This window comes from Solanum lycopersicum, chromosome 3 (genome assembly GCF_036512215.1).
Source record: "Solanum lycopersicum chromosome 3, SLM_r2.1".
Taxonomy (NCBI): Eukaryota; Viridiplantae; Streptophyta; class Magnoliopsida; order Solanales; family Solanaceae; genus Solanum; species Solanum lycopersicum.
The window spans coordinates 25,616,140-25,633,770 of record NC_090802.1 but is presented as its reverse complement, the minus strand read 5'-3'; the positions used below and the strand labels follow the sequence as shown (position 1 = coordinate 25,633,770).

The window sequence follows — 17,631 nt, the reverse complement described above, 5'->3', positions numbered from 1 at the left end:
CCACACCATCTCGGTCATGTTCCCGGTAAGTTTTTCATTCCTCTTTATAGTGAAAACTGGGGCAGAATTGTGAGATAATCTCAAAATTCATCAGAAAGAGATATTTATTTAATCCATAATCAAGGATCACTTTAGAGTTGCAACTGGGGCAGAACTTTTGAGATTCACTAAAAAATTCAACTAAAAACTACAAAAAGTTCGAAAGTTATGTTATGTTTTAAAGAGGGGCAGAATTTTTGAGGAGGGTCCTCAAAAAATTCCATCAAGCGACATTAGGAGACCAAACAAGTTTGTAATCCTGAAGGCAAAGAAGCATCAAGATGGCCAGGCAAATCCAACACGAATCAGTCTCTCAAAACTAAGAATTTTTCTTTGGATGCAGAAACTATAAAGTTACAAGACATCATTAGAATCACAGTGGCCTGGTCATAACTCAGATGATTTCTACTCTTGCAAATCTTCTAAAATTTTCCTTTCCATTTACTGTTACTTACACATTTTATACTTTTTGCCAAATGGAATAGCTTAGCACAATGGCGAAAACCATAAAATGTTATTCAAACCAATAAGCTGAAAAATTTCATTTGAAAACTTATCTTTTACTTTGGTAATTTTTTGCTACTAATTACATCTAAGCTTTGCAGGTGTTGTCAGAATTGGAGTCAAAATTTCAAGAGATCTTTTCGATTTTGAAAGATTAACCTAGACATTCACCTGACAAAGGACACACACACTAGTCCTTATCCAAAGATTTCATTATGAAGAACTCTCGACACCGAGGATTCAATACATTAAGCCCTCTTCTCCTATATTTTTACGTTAACGGGGTTTGCCCACCATTATTTCTAATCCTCTGTCTTTTCTTTGACAAATATTTTGATCTCTCTAAATACAGTTAAGTTTCAGGTTAGAATTACGCCAGACCTGATTTCTTGTTCCAGCAAGATACGTAGACAATCCTATATAAGGATTCGATCTTCCTACTATTTCAAACTACATACCTAAGAGGAAATTGGGGCATGTTCTTGATTCACTCGTTCTTGTTTTTTACAAGTTATTTCAATTCAGTACCCTTGGACTAGAAACAGGGGCAAATTTTTGAAATAGTTTAAAATTCTCAAAATCTTCGTTCAACTTCAAGTTTCAAAGATAACCTTATCAAACCAATCTTCTCTTTACAAGAGATTTTAGATTCAATGTAGGAACACATCTCGCGTGAGATCCCTAGTTGGTCTTTAAAGCTTCCTTTCAAAAGTTAAAAGTTCTCAGTTTGTTCTTCCAGCATCCCACGTCATCTATGGTTACAAGATCGTCATGACTCATTCAAAAGTCTTGAAATTTATTAATTTATTTGTTCTTTCTAATAAATTTTCAATGAGCATAGAGACGACAAAATTCTAATGACAACCAGAGATGTTCTTTATCATAGGGTATTATTATTGGAGCGTCACTTCCTTCAACGTGACATGTTAAAATTATTATTGGAGTGTCACTTCCTTCAACCTGACACATTAATTATTATTGTAACGTCATTTCCTTCAATGTGACACGTTAAAATTATTATTGGAGCGTCACTTTCTTCAACGTGACACATTAATTATTATTGGAGCGTCACTTCCTTCAACACGACACGTTAAATTATTATTGAAGAGTCACTTTCTTCAACTTACACGTTAAATCATTATTGGAGCATCACTTCCTTCAACGTGACATGTTAAATTATTATTGAAGCGTCACATTCTTTAATGTGACACGTTAAATTATCATTGGAGAGTCATTTTCTTCAACGTGACACGTTAAAATTATTATTGGAGCACCACTTCCTTCAACGTGATACAATACTTTAGTATTGGAGCATCACTTTCTTCAACGTGACACGTTAAATTAGTATTGGAGAGTCACTTTCTTCAACGAGACACGTTAATTATTATTGGAGAGTCACTTCTTTCAACGTGACATATTAAGAATATTAATGGAGTGTCACTTCCTTCAAAATGACACGTTAAATTATTATTGGAGAGTCACTTCCTTCAACATGACACGCTAAATTATTATTGGAGCGTCAATTCCTTCAACATGGCACGCTAATTTATTATTGGAGCGTCACTACCTTCAATGTGACACATGAAAATTATTATCGGAGTGTCACTTCCTTCAACGTGACATGTTGAATTATTATCGGAGTGTCATCTCCCTAAAAGTGATACATTACATATTATAATTGAATCATCACATCGTTCAAATTGATACCATTTTGGAACACCACTTCTTTCAAAAAAATTACACTTGACATTGGATCGTCATCTCCTTCAGTATGACAAGTTATACCAGGTTTGCACAAATTATATTTGTATTTGTGTTACATTTTCCAATGACAACTTTTTTTCCAGACTTTCCAATACACAAAGTGGACTACGTCAAATAGAACGCAACATAACGTGAAACTTTTTCTTAGCAGTGAATTGAGACATAGACCAAAGAGGAATATCAAACTCTTAGGACGCGAGTTGAGGAACGACTTCCACCACAATCAAATCCTATCTCTATCCTAAGGCATGTGGTTTTTTTTTGGGTTTAATAGTTTTAGTTTCGGCTTCAAAGAAAATTTCAACTCTCAGTGAAGGAAAATTTTTAAATTTGTGTGACAATACACCTAAAGCTTCGAAAGTTATGCTTATGTAAATTCTTAGCTATTAGTATGAAGGTCCCAATATTCATAGTTAAGATGTTTGCACGCATCTTTTTCACTCTCAATTACTTTATCACTCATCCTTAAGCTAAAGGTTACTTCCACATAAGAGATTTTCTTTTTAACCAATTGAGTTAAACTACAAGTAGCCTGAGATATGTAGGAAATCCACTTTCGAGGTTCGGCCATAATTCCTCAAAATCCTTACCATTTACCATTCCTAAGAGAAGAATTAGCAGATGGACGAAATTGAATTTGTCATTTTCGTTTGCCTCGAATTTCTTTCATCATCCAAGTCAAACGAGGGGCAGTGTTGACACCCAATTTTGACTCTCCATAATTGGAATTGAATTTGAATTTCTTAAATTCCAAAACGATTTGTAATAACTTACTTTATATATATATATATATATATATATATATATATATATTCAAGTTATTTTAATTAGTTTTTACCATTTTTATAATTTTTTAAGTAATATATATGTTTTATATAATTTTGTGTATAATTAGTATATTTTATTAATATTTCGAAAATCATCTCAAAAAGATTTCGCTGTTACATACGTATCTTTTTTATTAGTTAAGTTTAAATTATAGTTAATACTTTGAATTAATTGGTTTGATTAAGTTAATTATTTTAATTTGTTAAATTTAAGAAGCTTGTTAATTAATCTTATTTAAATTCATCTTATATAAATTTTAGCCAAATATTAATTTAACTCAATTTAACTATTTTTTAAACTTCAAAATCTAACCTATCTTTGACCTCGAACTTAATTCAAATTTGAGATCAAAATTGACCCATATGTTCATCAAGAACCGGCCCAACTCTCTAATTTCATACAATACCATCGTCAACCTATTCCAATACAACTGGAATAATTACTTTATCACTCATCCCAATACCCATCAAATACATACATCTACCAATCAAATACATACATATACCAATCGATCCGACCCAGCCTATCAATTCTCAATACCAAAAGAACCCAACTTCCTCCAGAAAATCGAGAGAAACAGCGACCCTAATCCAGAAAACGCGTATTAGACGCGAACCCAGCAAGAGCGCATGCTCTCTCTTTTTCCTATCGTACGAGTAATGTACTCCAATTTTCCAGGTGTCTCCATCTCCTTCTGAGGTCGTCCTTAGCTCAAAATCAGACGACTCTCCGCCCCAATACGTTAGAATTTGGTACGAATTACAGTTCACACCTTATCATCTAAGGAAAATTTGAAATCTCAACTATTCCCACATCACTTCCCCCTCAGTTTCAACCCAGAGTTTGTCCTTTATAAACCCCCTCTCTTCACTGTTCAAGGGAGGATTTTTCGGAGACCAAAGAGTAACCATAAAGTTTTGGAAATTATTGGTTCCATAGTTTAAAATTTTAAAATTTTTCGTGGCTTTTCGATTTGAAAGAGATAGTGGAGTCGCCGTTTTAGTTTGCTTCTCATTGAAAGGTAATTGTTTATTCTTTTAAATATGTTTATTATTTCCTTGTGTGTTGATTGACTGAATTAGATCAGTTTAGTTATTGTATCTAATTTTGATTTTTTGGCTTTTGCTGTCCATTCTAATGTCTTAGTAATTCGTAAAAGCTAATTTTCTTTTTTTCCCCATAGATACTGAATTTTAGTTCACTGTTTACTATTAATTTCATACTTGTTGAAAATAGGTTGGTTGCTAGTATTACTTCATCCTTGTTCATGTTTATTAACTCTTATATTTAGCTTTTCTTGTATGTTAAATTAGTTGATCTATTTGTCATATTCATATGAACAGTAATTTAGGATTTCATTATGGTAAATACTTTTAAGTTATGCATCCTGTTTACACCTGGTTGTAATGATTCTTGTCTTCTGTTCCTTAGCCTTTTTGTTGTTCCATGCTTAGCTTTCTTTATCACTCATGTGTCTTATATCAAGAATGCTATCTGAAATATGGAGTTTAGTTTTACCAGTTTTAAGGTTTTCATCTTCTTATTTTTTTGTTCTTTGAAACTCTTTATTCGTTGCAGAAATTCCTTCTATGTCGCATACTTTTGTAAAATTTGTTGGTGTGATTTGTCAAATAACAGACCATTGGCTCTCAATGCCAATCGAGAGCCTGTTTGAATGAGAAATTGTTTACCTTTGTGGCTGCTTTTTAGCACTGTCCAAATGGTTAGTTTGGGATGGAGTAAATCTCATATCAGAGCTTTTATACGTCTTAAACTTATCAGATTACTCTACTTAGATCCTTGTTCAAAATTTTCTAATTTATTTTGGTGAAAAGTTATTTTATATCTCCCTGCTCTTTCTTGTTTGTCTTTCGCATATGCTAAATGAGTAGTGGCTTAAAACTTTGATCAAATTGAGTCTAAAGTTGTTTATCTTTAAACCATGTATGACTCTGTTTCGAACTCCCTTTTGGTTTGATCAATTGTTGGGTTTAAGTAGTTTACTTGATAGTTGACGTGTCAGGAAACTTCTGTTTAGTTATTGTCATGTATTTGTTTTGGCTGCTTATCACTATTGCTTGTTTTTTTTCAAGATGCAATATCACATTTGTTCACTGTTCTTAGAGGCTACTGCCAACCTCTTTTCAGATGCCTCCTCTATTTTGTTGTCATTATTTGATGTCATTGTGGTCGACGGTATTGAGGTATAATTAATCAATTTGTTGGTATAAAGGTTTGATGAATTATGATGCTTTGAGTAGAGCTTTCCTCAACTTGAATGAGCTTTTTTTTTGGTCAAATTGATTGTTTAAGATGAGATGATCACTAGTTACATGTATGTTTTATTTGGAATGATCTGAAATGATGAGTTAAGGACCTTATTCGTTCGGGAATCATGAGTTGATCCTAGGTCTAGTCGAGCTCTACATGAAGTCGAAATTTATTTCAACTTCTCTTTGGTTGCTCCTAAATCCCTTAGATCCTCATGTCACTCCCTTGAGGTATGGATCCTAAATTGCGTACATAAGACTACTGTTTTGTTATTTATAACCTTTGTTTCTCTGCCACCTTCTTATTTTTGAAGTGGGAATTATCGGTTTGAAATCTTGATTTTTTTCTCTTTGTTGAATCGCATAGATCAAAGTTGACGGATAAAAGGTTGTATCTTCTTGTCCATTATACATTACAGAGGTGTTCAATTTGCAAAATGTAGTTAACCAACTCATGTTAAAGTTATATGATTAAGTCATGTTGCAGAATTTTAGTAAATCACTGTGTTGCTTTTATTTTCTGAAAAATTTCTATTGTTGGATTGAATTATATCATTTGTTGGTCATTATTTCATAACTTGATCATCTTGCTAATCTTTATTTTCCTTCTTTTCTTTGCATGAACTATCCTGTTTGAGTCTAATGGACTCCTGTCTCTTGCATTTTCCGTCGACCTCCTCCAAAAATTATTTTTATTGGGTTAAAAACCCAAGAACACAGCAGCCTAAAGGCCTGAGATTCAAGTTCTTTTTTTTTATTGAGAAGTCCACTAAATATAGCAGCAACAGCAGCCTTTAAAAGGCAGAAAAACGAGGAGCGAAAATTGGGTTGAGACCACGATAAACCAGCAGCAGTCCCTTAAGGAACTAGAACTGGGAATTTTTGGACTTTAAAAGTCCAAACCTGGGCAGCAGCGACAGGAATCAGAAAGGGGCAAAAATGCCCTTTTCATCCCGTTACTTTATTTCATTGGTTTTTTACTCTTTTTGTGAATATATGTTGGTAATGGCTAACTTTCAACATTTTATTTTTGTCAACTTAGATGAATCCTTGGAGAAGTTTTTCTATTTCTTTTTTGCTAAATTTTCAATATTTCAAACCCTTTTAAGTTAGGGAATCTAAGCTTCAAGACTAACTTGAGAATTATCCATATTCTTTCATAGTTAGTATTTAACTTTTTTAAATTCACGTCTAAGTGATTGAGTTGATTATTTGACTCAAAAACTTGACTCGGATAAATTGTTAAGTTAAAATTTTCTTTTGACACTTTAATATTTGAATTATTTCATCATTTGGGATAATACTAATGTATAAGTATTAAAAGATTTCTCATTTTTCAAAAAAATAATAAATAAGATTTTTATAATTAACTCTTTTATGTACAAAATTAGCCAAAATTTTAAAATTGGTCGGTCAACCGTGTGTTAGCGAATTCTTTAAGATGTCTAAACCCTTTGTTAGAGAATTATTTGAACCCTCACCTGACTTTGGATTATTTAAATGTTTTTTATTATATTTACAATTTTCTTTTTAATGGATTTCCTATTTTTTTTCTTAAAAAATTAATTGGCGATTCCCTAATTATAAATTTTTTCAAAAACTTCAACAAAATTTTCCAAAGTAGCGAAATCGGCTTCGAAACCTTTTGAGTTTTCAAAATCAGATCGTAATAGTGTCATGTCAGACTTTTAGCGTTATCGCCTTTTTATCCCAATTATGACCCTTTTTATATATATTTGAAGAAATAAAATTTATTGATAAATATTATAGTTAAAAAGTTATTTATTCTTTAATTTTAGATCTACTTAATTTTTTTTATGAATATCCTAAGAATTTATGAGATACTCGAGATTTCTTTAAGAAAGACAATATTGATACTTTTATGATTTCTCTGTGAAAATTCAAAAGTTATAGAATGTTTGAGATTTTAATCTTTATAAATATCTAATAATTTATGAGATATTTTAATGTTTTTTATGATCTCTTCAAAAATATCTAAAAACTTATGAATTATTGGAAATGGCAGAATTACTTTAAAAGCATCTTTTCATATCCTTCCGGCATATGAAAAACACAAAATTTTCACATAAAGGTATAGAAATTAATATTTCATAAAAAATTACATTAAAAATAGAAATAATAAATACACAAGAGAGCTCAAATATCAATTTTTTTTATAAGAACTGAATAAATTATGTAATCCAAACATACGTAAAAATGAAGAAGTTAAAAATGAATATCAATAATTTCATATGTCAATATGTGGATGAGTTTTGATTTAATGATTATAATTTTGACCATTAGTGCTAATAATGTCATTTATATTATTTCCTTAAATTACTTTATATTTTTTCCTATTTTTCATTATATATATATATATATATATATATATATATATATATATATATATATATATATATATATATATATATATATATATATATATATATATATATCACAGGGAGAATTTGATATGTCATATCTTTTAGATCATTTCTCTTGCTAATGATTTATATTTATATGTAATAATGTCTAAAATAAAATATGGGATAATACCCTTTTGAGTCTAGCATTGATATTTATTTATTTATTCATTTTAATTACATTTTTTCTAATTTTTAAAGATTGAAAATTTTATAAAATAGCAAAAATAACCATATATAATTCCTATGATCATTATAGCTATTAATTTCTTTTACTTCCTTCCCTTAATATTATCATTAATATTATTTATATTATTTCTTAAATCACTTATTTCCTTTCTTTCTTTTATTTTATTTTATTCCCTTTCCTTTTGTTTTTTTATTCCTAGAAATATGTTACTATAACCTGATAAGATTCGCAAAAAGTAATTTTACAAAATTTGCTTTGCTATTTTTAATTTTTTTTAATAATATTATACAATGTCATTATATAATAATAATAATAATAATAATAATGATAATAATAATAATAATAATAATAATAATAAGAATAAGAATAATAATAAAATTATGCATCAATTATTTTACTTTAATTAGTTTTTTCCTAATTTTTAAAGATAGATAAATGCAGTCTCTTCCTCAAAAGGCAAGATTGAAGGAAAATGAGTAGTGACACCTACAAGTATATGGATTCGCGTTTTAAAGGTCTTTGGATGCCTTAAGGGGAAAACTCTCCAGGAACTAGATCCTCGGTTAGAGTCAGAGTTGTTGTGTAGTCAAGTTCACCTCCCAATGCCAATGATACATAGAGCTAGGTTTGCTATCCCTGGGCTCATTTCCTTTTGATTTTTTCCCTTAGAAATATGTTATTATAATTTAATAAGAATTGCAAAAATTTTCCCTTTAACTTGTAATCAAATCGTATTTATACCCTTCAACTTTGGGTGTACACAAGTAGAAACTTAAACTTGTGTAAAGTTGAACAAATAGACACACATGTCCTACATGTCATTTTTCGTCCTACATGGTGTCCTACGTGTATTGTGTTACGTAGAACTCATGTGTCTATTTGTTCAAGTTTATACATATTTAAATCCCTACTTATGCATACCCAAAGTTGAAGGGCATAAATGTGAAATGAGGCCAAGTTAAAGGGCACATTTATTTATTATACTATCCCTTTAACTTATAAGCTACTCATTTGGTTTGTTTTTTAATATCGATTTTGAATAAAATGTAATGGTATTTTTTATGGGTTACATAGTGTTTAAAATAAGATTTAATGAGCAATTGACGTGATAGCAAATAAGAGGAAGAAAGAACGTAACGAGTAAAGTAGATGCGAAATATTATTTTTACAACTTTTTTCATGTAAGTTGTGATTTTAAATATTCACAGTCCATTTAAATTTCAACATCTTCATATCTTTTAATTAGGTGTTTGGACATAGATTTTAAAAGATAAATAATGTTATCTGTTTTTTTACAAGGGAAATCCCATTCAAAAAAATAATTATCTTTTCTTCTGATTATTTTTACGGAGTTTCACCTTATTTTGATGATTTATTTTATTTTTTGGTATCTTTTGTTGATATCTAAAAGAAAAAGTTGTGAGTTTAAGTAAAATATTATATATTTCAATTTAAATTTTGAAATACTAATATACCGTGCGAAGCGCGGTTCAATTGACTAGTGTATATATAAAGGAGGATCATAGAGGAGGTGATGTGTCATCTCTCTATGGCTTCCATTCCTTCTTTCTTTCTTTTTTTGACATTTTCTCTTCTTTCTTTTCATAAAATAATTTGTATATTAATTAAAAAAATTCAAACATATTTATTATTATAATCATATATAATGAAATACAAAAAAAATACACCTATTGATATTCTCTACTTAAATAACATGTCTTTTCAATTTTCTCTAACTATTTTTATGACTTATCCAATCTATCAATACCAATCATCTATAGAGATGTTGAATGTACATTTTCATTTTTCATTCTTTCTTTTTAGTAGTATAGGTTTTTAATTTTCTTTTCTTCGTCTTTTTATTCATCAGTCATGTACGTGATAATAAAAAAGAAGACAGAAAAGATGATGTCACAATATGACCTTGTAAGACCCCAAAAATGACTTAGGTGAACAGAGCCTAACATGTTGGTATTGATGGTCTAAGGTCCTAAATAGGTATATTATGTGTTAATGCGATGGTTCCGAAGAGTTTATGTGCCTTGAAAGTCTAACGTAAGGGAATGACTAAGACATTCGACGACTAAGTCACCTATGTGCTTCATATGTGGTTCTATGTGTTTATGTGTGATTCATGAGGTTGTAAGGTCCTTAAATGAGTTATTATAGATTCTCATCATGTGGGATACTGACTAACATTAGAAAAGTCTATGAACTTTAGGTGGTGGTATGGAACGCTATCTAGACATTGCACAATAGGCTTTGAAGGTGTTAGTTAGAGTCCCTAGGTCTTGTCCAAGACCATTACTTGAATGTCCTTTATGTGTTGAATCTCTCCTAGATGAACTAATGAATGTAATGACTTGAGTTTGAGATAAAATATATTAATGAAATAAGTACTTATCTAGAGTAGTTAAGGGTTGTCTAGTTAAGGTGTGAAGAGGGCATAGGAATGGTCACTTCGTATCTTATCTAGATGAGTCTTAAGAATGACTCTAGTTAGGGAAAATGTTGATTATGTGGACATGATCAAAACTTAGGAAGTCTTAAGGTTTATTTAGGTAGTCTTGAAGAGGTCAATCATGGACGTTATCTTCTTGATTTACTTAAGTAAGTCTTTTGATAGCCTTTGATGAGGAAATGTCATATTATCTATATGTTTGATGTCTTGAAGTGTGTATGTGACTCATTATAACTAGTCTTGGGTATCATTTAGGCATGCTTAGGGAGGTTGTATGAGCGATCTCTCTTTGTGTTGCTTAAGTGAGTCTTAGGATAGGTTTAAGTGGGACGATTACATACTAAGAGATGTCTAAGATGTGAGGTTACTGTGAAGTGATCTCTAACATTATGATATTTGGTTTAAATGGTATCTTATGTTTTTCTAAGTTGTTAAATATGTTGTTCTTATGATTATAATATGATTTTTAAATGAAAAGATGCATATTTCTAATAAATGTCCTTTTTCATGATTTTTATGCATTATTTCATACTTAATACATGTGGTTGTACTAATCCATGCTTTTATCTATCTCTATAGTTGTTGGTAAGTGAGGAGCATTTGGGAAGGAAGACTTGGAACGTAACATCGTTCAAGAGAAGTTGAAGTATGTCCTCATTTGACTCGAGGTCACATATGTCTTTTATGTTTTCTTTTGAAGTATTGTAGTAGACTAAGTATCTCTATATTAGTATTGAAGTATAGGTTGTGTCCCAAGTATTCTTTTGTCTTAAGATGATGAGATTGAGAATTAATATTTTCTATGACTTTATATGAAAGAGATTTTAAAGACTATGATATGTTTTTGTGAAAAGTTTTAATTCTGCACCACTTTTCACTATGTTTATGCGATGAATGATATGTAAGGGCTTGTACGAGACCTCCCAGAGGTCAAGTACGCGGTTGTAATCCAAGATTGCCCCTAACTTCTAGTGTGTGGTTTCGGGATGTGACAAGCTTGGTATTAGAGCATAGGCTGTGAAAGTAGTTTTAGGAATCAAAATGTCTCATCAAGTTACGTCTAGTAGATTCTTGACCGTCGGTGTTAGTCGCAATGCATCTATGGGCGAGAGGCTATAGACAATAGAGTTTCCCTTCTTTTCTACTCTTGTGTCGTGACTTAGAGTAAAAGTTATGAGTACTCTACTCTTTTCTTATGGTTTTCCTTGTGTTTCTAGGAATATGAATACGAGGAGGACATCGGCTAGGAGAGTTGAAGAGAATGAGGTGCAAGAGGAGATTCCCCTTGAAGTTGAGGAAGTTGAGCAAGTTCCTCAAGGTGCTCAAGGTGATCAAGTCCCTATTGTGGGTGGAGGTGATGATGTCATGGAGTCGAGTAATAGAGATATTATAGAGGGTTTGCTTGCTTTAGCTCGAGCCATGACTACTCAATTGAATTTGAGTATGGTGCCTAAGGTAAATGTTCTGGAAGCACTATGACGTCTAGGTTAAGAGATTTTGTGAGGATGAATCCTCCTAATTTTCTTGTCTCTAAGGTGGGAGAGGATCCTCGAATCAATTAAGGGATGTTTCTCAAATATGTACACTCAATGAAAGGATAATAGGCCGGAGGAATCGGTTCCTATTGAGTGGGAGAAACTTAAAGAAGTTTTTCTTGGTAAGTACTTTCCTTGTGAGAATAGGGAAGTTAAGGTAGAGGAGTTTATCAATCTCATGCAAGGCAATATGAGTGTCGAGGAATACTCTTTGAAGTTCTCTATGTTATCTAGATATGCCCCTTTCGTTGTGTCAAATCTGAGGGATCAAATGAGTCATTTTGTACAATCAATTGAAGACTCATGGTGTATGTACAGTCAATTGAAGATTTCAGGCTCAGGAGGATGTCTAGATGTTTGAAAAGGAGTGGTGCTAGTGATCAAGGGCAACCTATATTTAAGAAGAGGGACCAAGGTCAAGAAAAACCTAAGAATGTTAACGTTAAATTGGAGAGAAGAGGTGGTTCTCAAAATGTCAAACCTAGACGTGTCACTTGTGGCAAGAAACATTATGGTGACTGTCTATTGGGTATCGGGAGTTACTATGGTTGTGGTAAGGAAGGACATAAGGTGAGAGATTGTCCTATGATTGATTCTAGAGGAAGAGAGGGTAAGCAAGTTGCTCCTAGTGCTCCAAAGGATAATGCTCCAACAAAGAGGCGTTTCTATGCACTCCGGACTAGAGGATCAAAGCTGGATGAGAATGGTGATGATGATGAGGGTAAGTTCTTCCTTTTTTTAGTAGTATGAGTTCCTTTTAAGTGGGGGAGTATGGTTAGAAGATGGGATAGAAATTCCTAGAAGCATGTTGTATGTGCATGATGTTTAGGAGTTTTGTTGAAATTGAATCTCATTAACTTCTTGCATTGTGTGTTTATATGATGTTACTTTGCATATTAGCATGTTCATATCATGAGTTGCATAAAAGTTACATTTTTAAAAAATTGACGAAAATCATTGTAGCTTGAAACTGCTCACTGTTAAGAGTTTCCAAAATTTGACTAATTGATTCTTTGTTCTAAAATTGTTGTAGTGTGGTTAGAACTGATGCATATGACTATAATATTGATTATAAATGAGTTTTCGTTATTTTGAATGAAGCATGTGAGTTTGTAGCATCATGAGTTATAAAATTGTCTTTTATTTCTTGTTGTGTTGTGAATCTCTTGACTATGTGAAATTGATGTTTTCTTATTGGTTATGTGTTATATGGTATGGTCATGAGCTGATATTTGAATCTTTATTATTGGACGTGTTCGGAGAGTGACAAGTGTTATTCAAGGACGAATGTTTTCCAAGTGGAGGAGAATGTAAGATCCCGAAACTGACTTAGGTGAACTAGAGCCAAAAATGTTGGTTAAGGTACTAAATAGGTCTATTATGTATTAATGAGGAAGTGTCTATGATTTTAAGTGCATTGGAAGTCAAACGTCAAGGGACAACTAAGACATTCGACGATTTAGTCACCTATGTGCCTCATATGTGATTCTATGTGTTTATGTGTGATTCATGAGGTTATAAGATCCTTAAAATGAGTTATTATAGTATATATAGGCAGCGTGCCGTGTTTTTCGTGAAGTTTGGAGGTCAAAAGTCTAAGAACGTCTATGATGTTCGAAAATGTTGCCTTGAAATGACCTTGTGTGTCTAAGCATGTTTAGTCGAGTTTTACGTGTTCGTTTAGGATAAAATTCATGTGAGAGGTGCTAAACTTGTATAAAATCATGTTATATTGGAAAATTCCGGGAAAACATCCCCAAGGACCAATCAAGGGTCCTTGAGGAAGGACCCATGTTGGTGGCCAAAACTGCCCAAGACAATCCACCTATGGATGGCAATCGACGGTCAGTGGCCTGATCGACGCCCCGTAGATGGTGGGCGTCATTTAGTACTTATCCTGAGAATCTAAGCTACTAATTCTGAGTCTCTCAACCCATTGACGGAGGACAACACGACCCGTGTATAGAACTACGCCCCGTCGATGATGGTCTGTCCTGCACGCAACTTCACTATAAGTTGAGGGGTGAAGTTGTAATTTCACCCCACTTCCAAAAAGAAGTTTTGGTGGTTCTTAAGGGTTATTTTAGGTATTTTAAACATGTATAAGTGTTCAACACTTAGAAGATTTCATTCTTCCAACTCAAAATCCAAATTCCTTAGAATTCTCTCTATGACTCCATTGAAGTCCAAAGTCAAAGAGGAGATTGGTGTGACGAATTGGGTGGAGATTCTTCATCAAAATGAAGAATTAGCTTCTTCAAGGTACTTATTTTGATCCTTGAAACTCTCTTCATCAAGGAGCCCCAATTCTCAAGATGTTTTCTAAAGTTTTCAAGTTGAATTGTCTAATTTCATGATCTACCATGGGTTCTTGCATTAATGATTTCTAAACATTGAATTATGATTTAATTGATATTGTATTGATTATTTTAACCTAAATTACCTATGAACCCATGAATTGGATGAACCCTAGATTTTGACTAAGTTATGGGTTACTTGATATTGACTTAATGTTTATGAATTATACTGTAGATTTCTATGGGCTTTCTAATGATGTAAGAATGTGTTCAATTGATATATTGGTTTTATTAGATTGATGAATCTTTAATTAATTGACCTAGTTTCATTGATTATCATAGTTTCTACATTGAATTATTGTTCATGGTCATTGGTATGGGCCTTATGGTGTTGAATTGGTTGATTTGGCATCGAATTGAGGTGTTGAGGATGTTGTGGTGGTAAGATGACCTATTCCCTTTATAATGATGTTGTTTATACTTCAATTATGTTGTGATTGGTATGGTCCACTTATGATGGCGGTGTTTTGTACTATGATGATCATGGCCTTGTCGGCACTACTTGAAGTAATATGGCTATTTGTATAGTTGATAATGTGAAGTATGATGATATCCATCTACATGTTAAGCAATGTGAAAGTATATGTGTTCTATTGATGTTATGTAGGTGATCATGTTTGACTATGACTTTGACCTTGTGTGTATAATCTTAGGGTTGAGTCTTGGTTATTCCTACTTGACTACATGAGTCTATGTTGGTCACATTGATGATGTTATGATAGTGTATATGATGACTTGAAGATGATATGGTTATATTTATGTGTTTCTAGAATGACATGTATTTTGAGTTAAAGTGAGGTATGTGGTGTCTTGTCTTGGTTGACTTGTGTCCCTTACTTGATTATATATCATTATGGATATGTGATGTCTTGACTTAGAATGTTAAGCTCTTAGTCTTGAATGTATGAATGACATGTGACCTTAAATAAAGTTAAGAGGGTCTTTTATGTGAAACCTTGAACCTAGTGGTAAGGTTATGAATGTTGAAGTCGTAAGCCGTAATGGTATCCTTCAAAGTAAAGAAATGATGGACTTAAGGTTAATTGGATTTAACGTCATCATATTAATCCTTAGGAAAGTCATCATGAGCTTCTTTTCGCCATTGGAAGGTACCCTTAATAGGACCTCTTTTGTAGGGTAAACGTAATAAGGTTATGAACTTGTTATAGAAGCCTTTTATGTGAACCTTTAATGTGAATTAATCTATGAGAACAAAGGCTAGCACCGAGTGAGTATGGTAAGGGAAGTAGTTCTAGGTAATAATGAGACTAGATTATAAAACATTCCCTTCATATTCCATAACCATGTGCCTAAGTTCTACCATTGGCAAGTACAACACCCTCATCGGAGTAGGTTAGAACTCCGAATTCCATGTCTTGCTACCATGATCTATGTCGGTTATTGCCTATTCTCATCATGTGAGATACTTACTAGCATTAGAGAAGTTGTATGAAGTTTAGGTGGTGGTATGGGACGCTATCTAGACATTTCACAATAGGCTTTGAAGGTGTTAATTAGAGTCCCTAGGTCTTGTGCAAGACCATTACTTGAATGTCCTTTATGTGTTGAATGTATCCTAAATGAACTAATGAATATAATGACTTGAGTTAGGGATAAAGTATGTTAATGGAATAAGTACTTATATAGAGTAGTTAAGGGTTGTCTAGTTACAATGTGAAGGGGGCATGGAATGGTCATTTCATTTCTTACCTAGATGAGTCTTAAAAATGACTCTAGTTAGGAAAAATGTTGATTATGTGGACATGATCAAAACTTAGGAAGTATTAAGGATTATTTAGGTAGTGTTGAAGAGGTCAATCATGGACATTATCTGCTTGATCTACATAAATAAGTCTTTTGATTGTCTTTGATGAGGAAATGTCATATTATCGATATGTTTGATGTCTTGAAGTATGTATGTGACTCATTATAAGTAGTCTTGAGTATCATTTAGGCATGCTTACAGAGATGGGCGGTCTCTCTTTGTGTTGCTTAAGTGAGTCTTAGGATAACTTTAAGTGGGATGATTACATACTAAGAGATGTCTAAGGTTAAAATAACCAACTACACTGTACAATGAAGGGACTTCACTGTAACAGTGAATGAGTTTACTGTGAAGTCATCTCTAAAATTATTATTAATTGGTTTAAATGTTATCTTAGGTGTTTCTAAGTTGTTAATGTTGTTCTTATGATTATAATATGATTTTTAAATAAGAAAATACATATTTCTAATAAATGTTCGTTTTCATGATTTTTATGTATTATGCCATACTTAGTACTTGTGGTTGTACTAATCCATGCTTTTATCCATCTTTATAGTTGTTGGTAGGTGAGAAGCATTTGGGAAGGAAGACTTGGACCGTAGCATCGTTCAAGAGAAGTTGAAGTATGTCCTCATTTGACTCGAGGGCATATACGTCTTTTATATTTTCTTTTGAAGTATTGTAATAGACTAAGTATTTCTATATTAGTATTGAAGTATGGGATGTGTCCCAAGTATTCTTTTGTCATAAGATTATGAGATTGAGACTTAGTATTCCTATGACTTTTATATAAAAGAGTTTTTAAAGACTATGATATGTTTTTGTGAAAAGTTTTAATTCTGCACTACTTTTCACTATGTTTATGCGATGAATGATATGTAAGGGTTTGTACGAGATCTCTGAGAGGTCAAGTACGCCGGTAGCAATCCGAGTTTGCCCCTAACTTCTAGGGTGTGGTTTTGGGATGTGACAGACCTTCACTTTTATGAAGATCATTGATATATTCTACAAAGATTCATCACATTATTTGGTATAAGTTCAACAAAATGAAGCAGAAAACTTAATTATCTTGAAAATTCTGGAAGATAGAGTCATAATAGTATAAAAGTTTGAATGATTTCCAAACATTTTTAAGATTTATTGTTATATTATATTTTAAATTTTTTTCCATGATTGAATTAAAAGTACATTACCTAAAGTACATTTCTTTTATATCTACTGGATATTGTTGCCCCTAAAAATATACGATAAATGGTCAAATATACCCCTGTACTATACGAAATAATTTATATATACCATTCGTTATATTTTTGTCCAAATATTCCATTTCCGTTATACTTGGGGTCAAATTTACCCCTGATTTTAACGGAAGGACGCTTGTCAACACAGGAATCAAATAACTCACCCCTAATTTCAAATACCCAATTCCCTTTAGAAACCCACCAATTAAACCTATTCCCAACACGTTTTTATAGTCATCTTCTCCACTTGAGAT

General features: G+C 32.2%; 1 long non-coding RNA gene across 1 annotated transcript; it reads left to right on the top strand.

The window, feature by feature from the left end:
• The first annotated feature begins 2,100 nt into the window (after positions 1–2,100).
• Positions 2,101–6,472, top strand: LOC112941170 (uncharacterized). Its single transcript, XR_003246218.2, has 2 exons — positions 2,101–2,331; positions 2,459–6,472. It is a non-coding gene; the product is annotated as an uncharacterized lncRNA (long non-coding RNA).
• The last annotated feature ends 11,159 nt before the right edge of the window (positions 6,473–17,631 follow it).